We start from the raw sequence: 11,149 nt of genomic DNA, 5'->3' as shown, positions 1-11,149 counted from the left end.
GAAAAAGCAGATAAACTGGACTTCATCAAAATTAAAGCCCTTTTCTTACAAAGGACATCATCAAGAAAGTGAAATGACAGGGGAAATGGGTATCTCAAGTCAGAGAGTGCGTGCTTAGCAAGAAAAATAAAATAAATCATTACATCTAACTACCTCCCCTGTAAAGAAATTGTTTTAATGTTTAAAAAAAATATAGTGAAAGACAATGTGCAGAATAGAAGAAAAATTTTGCAAAACATGTATCTAATAAGAGAGTAGCATCCAGGATATATAACGAATTCTTACAACTGAACAATACAATAAAACAGACCCAATTTTTAAATTTACCACGAATTTAGATACATATACAAATGGCCAATAAGCATATGAAAAGATGCTCAACATCACTAGACAAATCAAAATCAAAATGAGATCTCATTTTACACCCACTAGGATGGTTATTACCAAATCATGGACAATAACAAATGTCGTTCAGGAGGCAGAGAAACCTCATATGCGGCCAGGGGAAAGGGACAATGGTGCAACTTCTTTGGAGAAGTCTGGTATTTCCTCAAAAGCTTAGAGTTATATGGCTCAGCAATTCCACTCCTACATAAAGAGTCATCCCTCAATATCCTCGGGGGGTGGTTTCAGGAACCCCACACCCTGGATACCATAGTCCAAGGATGTTCGAGTCCCTTTACAATCAGCCATCTGGATCCATGTAGTGGAAACTACAGATATGGAGGGCCAACTGTACAGCCAACAGAATGAAAACATATTCTCATAAAAATTTCACATCAATATTCATAGCAGTATCATTCAGAGTAGCCAAAAGTTACTAACAATATCCATCCATCAATGAACGGATAAACAAAATTACCAAGAATACGCCCACAAACTTTTGGTCATTGAAACTTTGACAAAGGAGGTGAGAACATACAATGGAGTAAAGACAGCCTCTTCAGCAAATGGTGCAGGGAAAACTGAACAGCTGCATGTAAATCAATGAAGTTAGACTACTCCCTCACAGCATACACAAAAATGAATTCAAAATGTGTTAAAGAATTAAACATGTAGACAAGACACGATAAACCTCTTAGAAGCAACCATAGGCAAAACATGTGACATACATCTCAGCAATGTTTTCCTAGAGCAGTCTACTCAAGCAATAGAAAAACAACCAAAAATATACAAGAGGGATCTAATTAAACTTACAAACTTTTGCACAGCTAAGGAAACAGTAAGCAAAACAAAAAGACAACCAACCTATGGAATGGGAGAAAATATTTGCAATAAATGAAACTGCTAGGGGCTTAATTCCCAGAATATGTAAACAGCTTTTACAGTTAATAAGAAAGAAAAACAAACAATTCAATTCAAAAATTGGCAGAAGTCCTAAAGAAACATTTCTCCAATGAAGACGCACAAATGGCCAGTAGGCACATGAAAAAATGTTCAATATCATTATCAGAGAAATGCAAATCAAAACTGCAATCAATTATCACCTCTCACCAGTCAGAATAGCCATCATTCAGAAGTTCACAGACAATAAATACTGGAGAGGCTGTGGAGAATTGGGAACCCTCCTACACTGTGGTGGGAATGCAGTTTGGTGGAGCCATTGTGGAAAAATGTATAGAGGTTCATCAAAAGACAAAACCTTGACCTCCCAGATGACCCAGCAATCCCACTCCTGGGCATATATCCAGAAGGAACCCTAATTCAAAAAGACACCTACACCCCAATGTTCACAGCAGCACTATTTACAATAGCAAGACATGGAAACAACTGAAATGTCCACTGACAGATGGCTGGATAAAGAGGTTGTAGCATATTTGTCCAATAGACTACTATTCAGCCATAAAATAATAATAAAATAATGCCATTTGCAGCAACATCAGTGGACATGGAGAATGTCATTCTAAGTGAAGTAAGCCAGAAAGAGAAAGGAAAATACCACATGAGATTGCTGACATGTGGAATCTAAAAAAAAAAAAAGAAAGAAACAAAAAGATAAATTTCTCTACAGAATAGAAACAGACACAGAGTCACAGAAACCAAACTGTGGTTACCAGAGGGGGGAGGGTGTGGGAAGGAATAAATTGGGAGTTCAAGATTTGCAGATACTGAGTATGTAACAAATAAACAGCAAGTTTATACTGGATAGCACAGGAGAATATATTTAATATCTTGTGTTTAAAAAGAGTATGAAAATGAATACAGGTATGTTCCTAATTAACTGAAATGTTGTGCTGCACACAAGAAACTGACACAAAATTATAAACTGACTAGACTTCAATGAAAATATTTTTAAATAGACCAAAAACGAAAAAAAGGAAAATGATATTATCAAACAAAAAGAATAAAGTACTAATTCAGGCTACAATATGGATGAACCTTGAAACTTTATGCTAAAAAGCCAGACACAAAAAGTCAAATAGTGCCCTTTAAAGTGAACTGTATCTAAGCGTTTATTGTACTACTCCTTTAAATTTTCTGGTGGTTTGAAATCTATCAATATCAAAATAAGATGTATAATACATTAAAAGCTTAAAACGCTTCCTCACAGGAGGGCTTTTATTATTAAATTCAGAAACGCATATAAAGCTCTTGGAAAAACACTTTGCACGTCCACACACAGTGACTGCTGTCACTGCCACTCAGAGGGTGGTGCCAGCGCTGATGAGAGCTGCCTCCACTCGCTCCCCTGCAGAAAGGAGTGAAGGCCTGAGCTCTGACAGGCAGGGTGAGCGTGAACCTGAGTCATACACAGCCACGTTCCAGACTCTGCGTTACCCAACTTTCTTATACAAACTGCAACATGTAATGTAAACACGCTAGAGGGATGTATCTTACAACACAGGGAATACAGACAATGTTTTACAGTAACTATAAATGGAGCATCTATTGTACACCTGAAACTAATATCATATTTTAAATCAGCTATATTTTTATGAAAAATTAAAAAATATTTTTAAAATGCTATCACTTTAATATTCAATTCGGTTTTTAAGTTACTACTAAACAGCTCAGAATGTATAAAAGCATTTAATTGTGCTGTTTGCTTACATATTTATTTACATTCAGCCTCTTGCTAAAAGAGAATTTAAACAATTCTGTTAAACACAGCTTAACAACCATAACAACAAAAAGGCAAAACGGAGAGTGAAGAGAAAATGGAGATTCAATACTTAAATGAAACCAGGGGGAGATAAACTCATAAAAATGGATTCCATGAAGTCAGGGCAAGTGTTAAAGGCCGACTACAAATTCAGCTGTAAGATTCTTGGCAGCTAAAGCAAAAAGAAAATGATGAAGGGGCGGGTGGTAGAGCATGTGCTTAGCGTGCACGGGGTCCTGGGTTCAAGCCCCAGGGCCTCCACTAACAGATAAGTACATCTAATTACCTCCCCCCCAAAAGAACCCCAAAGAAAAGATAAAGAGAAATTTCTTTCCCAAAAAACCCTGATATTAAATTTGGGTTAAATACTTAAAAAAAGATAAAAAGAAAAATAAAAAAGATAAGTGACACTGTGAAGGAAAACCCCAGCTGGGCTAACAAACTAAGTCACAAATCTAAGTGTGATAAGTGTCGGTTTACTGATCTAAGTTTTGCTGAGCTACCTGGTAAACCTGAAGTTTAGTGTCAGTTTAATGGGCTAATAAGCTAACAGGTAAATCCAAGGACAAAAATTGTCAGTAACGGGATCTTTTCCAAATTGATAAGCTTCAGTGTACTGATTCCTTGCTTTTTGTTGTTTGAGCCTTATTGGCTAATAGCCCCATACTTGTAATTAACCCTATAAAACCTCATGTGCACGTCTTGGAGGTGCTCAGAGCTTTGGAAAAGAAGCCCCTCTGAGCGTGCCAGCGTAATAAATCTCGGTACTACAACCTTGTGTGTTATACTGGTTTCTTGGCTTGCCTGTTGTTTCTATAACAACACAAGCGATAATGCCCGTGAGATAAATCTGCGGAGGTTGCTGTCAGGTCCCCATTTCTCACGTAGGAAAATCTGAAACATTTTTCTTACCATTCAGGGTCATCATAAGCCCACCTCACACCTCCCACCGTTAAATGCAGGAGCACAGGTAGGGCCTGACCTTTGCTGTCTCTGTGTCATCACAGTGAGACAGGATGGAAGGGGGAAGAGCACAGCCATTCAAGGAAGGCCACAGCAATTAACATCAAAATGTTAAAGGATTCAACCCCCAATAGGCCTTGAGGCTCAGGATGAAGAGATTTAACTTCTAGCAGATCTTGAGCTTCAGTAAACATCCATTGTAATAGTAACTTGGTGAATAACATGCCCCAGGCACCATGGCAGTCCCAATGCTAGCCACAAAAGGTCAAAGGGTGGGAAATGGCCAACTCCTTGGAAATCCCAGCCCCTTGCCCTAAGGCTGGTCCTTCTACTTATTAGCATACGAAACCACCAAGCCCAAGAAAACAAGCAACACAGTGCCACCTCGCGGTCACCACTCTCTCTCCCTCTTTGGGGAAGGCCCACAATCTGTGGAGTGTGTACCTACTTCTAATATGAGCATCAAACCCCCACACCTAGTGACGTTTCTCTTGCATTTCAATGTATCTCTCTGAATAAATCTACCTTTACTCAACACTGGCTTGCTCTTGAATTCTTTACTGCATGAAGTTAAGGAACAAAATCTGGTGGGGCACATCCCAGGGGCTCAATGAAAGCCTGGGACACAGCCCTTCTCATGCCCAACGTTTTTTATTCTTGTATCAACATGACTGGGCTGTGAAGGGAGGTCTGAGGCCACAGCTAAGGGACAGAAGCAGCCTCCAGGGCTCCAATTGGTGGGCAGTCTCTCCCCCAGCATGGGTCTTGGGGTCTGCCCGGTTCTCTGTGTTTCTCTGTTGTGCTGACTCCCCAGACATACAGCGTACTCCTAGGCTTGTCCCCACAAAACCCTTCTCTCCAAAATACAAGCACATCATGTCACAATCCTCTTGTTCAACAAGGAAATGTTCAGCCCACATTTTCCTCCCCAATAAAGTACCCAACTGTCCTTGCTCCCATCACACCACTATTTTCTTTGTGAGAACTCTGCACTCGCCACACCCCATCCTGAACACAGGTGCCTTACTGGCTGTGATTGAGATGTTTCTTTCTCACACAGCAAGCGTCCTTTCACTTTCCCCTTGTTACCTTAAAAAAGCATTTCCTGAGTCACTCACCCCTCTGATTCTGAACTAACAAAGTGCTGAGTTTGCATTCACTATATGCATACATCCCAGATTTGGCTAGGTTTCCATCACAAGATCTTCATAAAGGAGCTGCATCAAGAAGTTTAAAGAGGCTATTCTTACATCTGAGTGGAGGAGCCTGCAAAAAATTTACATGGCTTTGAAGAGAGAGTTAACCAGGGACAAAGAAGTTGCAGGTCCTAATCAAAAGTGTCATGAGGTAAAATGTTCTCCCAAGGCTCAGTGTGGCTTATGAACACGGAGTCGGCGGGGAGGAGGTGACAGGCAGTGAGTAGGGTGAGTGATACAGGTTACGCTCCCCCAGCTGGGGAAGAAAAGGTTTTTTCCAGTTTTCCAAACAATTTCTTACTACCTTTTTCTATTATTGTCACATACTATTTCCAACGAATTAAGCATATCAATGTCAGTCATTTGGGCCACTTGGGAGAAGCTACACGATGCCATTCACAGGGCTGGGACATGACAGCCACACCAGTCTAGATTGAAAGAACAGTCGGGGTATTTGCAAGGTAATCACGGGCATGCAGCAAACTCCCCAGCTTCAATGACCTCATCTCAATGCTGGGGCCAATAAAACTACCAAGCAAAGTGCGTGATGATTATGGCCAACATCTGTTTATTAGTTAAGTGCCCGAGACAACTGTCGCTTAATGGGGAATGAGTACAATCAATGAGGCCCTGTCTACCTGGCCACACGCGCCCTGCCTTCCTGCCTTGGTGCAGCAGCAGAACTTGTTTAGCTGAGATGAACACCCCCAGAGCAGCCCAGACGGGAAAGCTCCCAGCTCTGCATGGCGAGACATGTTCCTTTCCTTCTCAGAGCTGATCACAATTTGCTGTCGTCTGTTTTTATGTTTATCCCTTTTGTAACTGTCTCTCCTTCGGAGTTTTTGCTCAAGCAGCACAGGGCCAGATGTGTCTTGCGGCCTGCCGGATATTCTGGGCAGGGAAACAGCCGACTCCATATCTGGCTCTGGTGCTGAACAGAGAGGGCAGAAGGCCCAGGGGCCCATGCTGAACCGAGGCCTCTGCACCCAAAATTATGGTCTGATTTTGGGCAAATTATACAGTCTTTTTACCATGAGATTCCTCATCTGTCCATGAAAATAACTGTCCATGGCACATAGAATTACAAGGATTATAGGAAATCACCAAATTCATAACCTAGCCAAGGGGCTGCAAGTGCATCCTCAACAGACAAATGCTGCCTTTACGGCTCTGACACATGCTAAGCGGGGCGGCCCCACACAGTGAACACTGCTAAGTGCCAGTGGGTTAAGTTCTTCATGTGTGCTATAATACTCTTTAGATCTTACAACAATCCCAGGGTGAAACGAATGTTATGCCCATTTCACAGATTCACCAACAGGTTAAGAAATTTTGAATTCTATTCCAAGGCCCTATGGTGAAGAAATGGCAATTTAAACCGGAATCTGGGCCCAGGCCTTGGCTCCATCTCTCCAATCCACCTGACCACTTGCCTTTGAATTCCACCTCTCCAATACACAAGTTTCAGCCGGCCAGCTCTTAAATGCAATTTGTGCAGTTTGTCAATGTTGGTTAATTACCATAAACTGTTCTCAGAAACCACTACAGTAAAGAAAGGTGGACTTAAGGAATTCTGCATTGCGTTCTCCTGCAATGTGCAGGATCCCTTTCCTACACCTCCAAATCCAAGTGTATGCTTCCTCCCTGTTTATGTTTGCACACGGCTTATTAAAGCAGAAGGTACCTGCAGTAATTCCATCTCGGTTGCTTTCCAAGGTTGCAGATTATCCATAATCAGTCTGTGAACGAAAATACTACAATGTGAATGAGAATACTGCAACCATGACAGTAAACAAAGAATACTGAAACCAAGTCATTAAAGGCTGCCGCCACCCCCCAGCTAGGACAGGCCTGCAGCTCAGCTGCTACAGCAACTCACAATGGTGTCATCTGAGCAGACTCAGAATAAGAAAGGACAGGCTACTGGCCCGAGATAGCTAGGTGCTTGTCTAAAAAATGAATTCAGTGAGTCCAAATATTTGCTTCCTCTCACACATACAAAAGTACTAAATTCTTGAACTTGAGATACCTGGCTTTCTTTAGATAACAAGCAATCTTTTATTGTTCCAACAACCTGGTCTTTGTTGTAAAGCTCCTATATATCCTAGCTCTGCCTCAACCTCTTGGGAGCAGTCCCTCAGAGAGTTCTGACAGGCTGTCATCCCGGCTCGAGTCCTCCCGCCAAATGAAACATAACTCTTAACTTTTAGGCTGCACATGTATTTCAGTCAACAGTTTTGGACACCATGAAGCACCACAGCAGATTTCTCTCCACCTGAACTCTCCAAGTAACCAGAGCCTTGGTACCAGCAGTGGCCCTTTGTGCCCATCCACCTCCTCGGGGAGTCCAGATGAATTTGGCTGAGTCTCTCCTGGTTCTCGGATCTCACATATTGGTTGATGATCCTAAGTTTTATCTGGCGGTGTATCCAGGTACGTGGCCCTCCAGTTGAAAGAAACTGAGGTGAATTACCCACCCAGTGGAGACATATTGGGTGGGGCCTGTTTGAAAGATAACAGGAAATATCCACCTTGAGGATATGTCCACAGTGGGGCTGGTGGAAACATATGAGGAAAATACTCACCCAGTGGAGACATCCTGAGTGAGTCCAAGTTGAAAGACACTGGGTTCAGGACTGAGTGGTTAGGTAAGAGGCTGGTCTAATGTTTTCCTCAATTTGGTTACCTCCATTGAATTTTTCAGGATAAAAGTAAAACTCTTATGAGGAAACTTTCAACTCCAAATTTTGGACCATCCTCCTGGCTGGTAACAGCATTCTCGGGTGACAGGGAATCTTCCAGGAGTGGTAGACACAAAGACTTCATGCCACAGAGTTGTCCCTGTGGGAAATCTTACTAGCAAATTTATTCTGAGAACCCGACCTTACAATGGGGAATAGAACTTTCAAAAAAAAAATAAAGAACAGAAAAGAAAAGAAAAAGAAATGACAGATTGCCAGTCTCCAACTATTACCCCAGCCAGGTTTATGTACATACAAAATTTACAACATTAACTGGGAATAAGGAAAAAAAAAAACTCACTCTGAAAATAACTAACCAGGCCTGATAAAAACATTTTTTGGAATTCTGAACTTATAAAAACAAAATCCCCTTTAGGGGTAACTTGGATTTCTCTTCCTGTGTCCTTGAAATGTAAATGTTTTATCTTTCTCTGGGTGTTTTAAGTGTGTGTATGTATGTATATGTATGTTTAGTTTATTTTTTAAAGGAAACCTTGGACTCCACCATACAAAAGTTTCAAGTGTTGTGTACATATGGTGGCCACGCAAATAAATTGGGATTCTAAGCAATTCTTTGATTTTACCAATTTTCAGATATTTTGCCATCTTAAACTTTGCTGCATCAGCCTGGACCACAAAGGCTTTTAGCTTTTGGAGAGTAAACCTTTGAATTTTATTTAGGCAACACCCCGACTCTCATGTGGAAGGGCCTCTTCATCTTATTGGTTTAAAATCACTATATATATATTATATTTGTATATAAATTGACGGCCATATGATGGATTTTTTAATTTGGAAAAACTTTTTAATTGGTGAAAGATTAAAGAGATCTCATTATAAACAGTTGTTTTATGGTTTCTATTAAAATCAAGTTTAAATGTAGAAAAATATATCTAATGGTTAACCTAAGAACTTAGTTAAAAAAATAAAACTGGTTTGAAAAGCTACGTTTGTGTTTTTCCTTTCTGATAAATGTTTCTAGATATGCTAATAAAAACTTAGAATAATTAATGTTAATTAGGTTGAATAACTGGAAAAATGATTGTAAAAATGTCAAAAAAAAAAATAAGTGGCTTATCCCAAAAGGATAAATATTTTTATATGGTTATTTTGAATCAAATAAATAAAATGGACATTTTTGGATTTACATACAGGTTTTTGATACTACACAACGTAAAGTTAAAAAAAAAAGGGCCAAAGAGTTCACCTACTCCCCCCCAAGATTAAAGTTCAAACAAGCCCATTTTACTTACCACAGTTTGAAATATATGTATATATAGACTGAAATACTTGATCAATAATTGGGATAACAGACCAATTAATGAAATTAAAAACTGAGAAGTGCCTAAGCTCTTTGGCTGAAACTTGGGCATCCTACAGACTTCTATAAAATTATATACAATGCACACACACACACAAAAAGGTTTCTGGCACTCCTTCTAGAAATAAGAATTACTGATTAAATTTAATAAATATAAAAATTAAAGGTATAAGATTTAATAAAATTGAGATAAAAGTTTGTGAAATTGGTATATTTAAATGGTCTTTATACAAAACTTTTGCTTATGTTGTGGGATACATATGTTTAAGAGGAAAAACACTTCCCCTTCTTGGTATTATAAGGCTAGGCACATATCTGTCCCTCTGAAAATATTAATGGAACAAATTAAAATAAACCAATATAGTTACATAAGCCATCCAATATAATGTAAAACTAAAAACTAATTTGAGTGGCTAATAAAAAAATACAGGTTTACCCTGGGTTTAACTTATAACACAAGGAAAAGAGATCTTACTAAATGCCTTATGCAAGTTTTGGAAGACATATTTAAGTAAGCCTTAAAGTTTTAAAACATGGAATTCTTTGTTTACAGCTCTTCTCACTGATACAAAAATGCCATTTAAGGAGATAAAATACGGCCTGGGTGAGAGAGTAGTTCTCTGGGGACCTGGAAGACAGTGTCTTTGTCTTGCACATCAGAAATATAAATACAACAAACAGTGACCTAGGACTGAGTCTAATTAGCTCAACGAAATAAACCTTAAGGCCAAGAAATTTTTGGCATATTAGAACTCAGAACTCTGAAGGGTCCTTCAGACATTGTGAAGAAATTTTAACTGTCTGTTTCATAAATAGTAAGCCTTAGTGATTTGAGCAAGCAAATTCAGCTTACTCCAACTATTATTATACCTATCTTATAAGTAAGTTTTAAAGTGAAGCTATGAGATCTCTAGCTTTTTTCTGATTATAAGCCTGTGTACACATTATAGAAGTGAGATATTTCTACTGCTAAAGAAAAAAAATTCAAAGTCATACAGCTCTGCTTAATTGATGTAAAAATATAAGAGCTTAAACATTAAGTATTTTTAAAATAACAACTGAACAAATTGACTTTCAGCGTCATGTGAAATGAAAAATATTCAATATTAAGATAATATTTGATATTGTTTAGTTTAAGTATGTTCTAATTAATATAGACATCTTTAAAGTCATCAATATTATGTATAATACCTTTACTGTACCTAGGTTTAATGAAAGTCAAATAAGATCCTGTTATATCTGTTGCAGATTTGTCAAAAAAAAATAAAAGTAATGTGCTGTGGTAAAATTTTAAGTAAATTAAATGCAAATGAGATGAGAGCTTTGTGTAAATATTTAAAATATATTTTTAAAATGTATGTTTAAGATAATCTCTAAGTGTTTGGTATCTTTAAATTCTAGTGTTGTGCTAAATTAAGTTAAATGACAAGATTTTATTAAATAGCTATGCCATTTTCAGATAAAATAACATTGAAATAAGAATTACTTAACATTTAACTTCCTCTTACAGTGAAACTAAATGTATATAGAAATATTAATAAATGGTTGGTGCCACACTGAAATAGTCTCTATTAGTAAGGGAATGATCTCAGTATCCTAGGAAAGTAATATAAATGCTAAAGGAAGATATAAGAATGGAATTATATTTTGTTAATGAAAAATAGTGACTTTCTCCTGAACCTGGTTACTTCTGAATAGAAGAAAAATAAGGGACACACTAATATAAGTATAGAAAGCTGTGGAAGGCTTGTGGAAAAGGAACCCTGAGGGAAGAGTTTTGTACATGGTCAGAATTGGCTAAGTTTAGAAACAAATTGGGCAACGT

The sequence above is a fragment of the Vicugna pacos genome, chromosome 31 (assembly GCF_048564905.1).
Source record: "Vicugna pacos chromosome 31, VicPac4, whole genome shotgun sequence".
NCBI classification, from domain to species: domain Eukaryota; kingdom Metazoa; phylum Chordata; class Mammalia; order Artiodactyla; family Camelidae; genus Vicugna; species Vicugna pacos.
Note: the sequence above shows the minus strand (reverse complement) of the source record.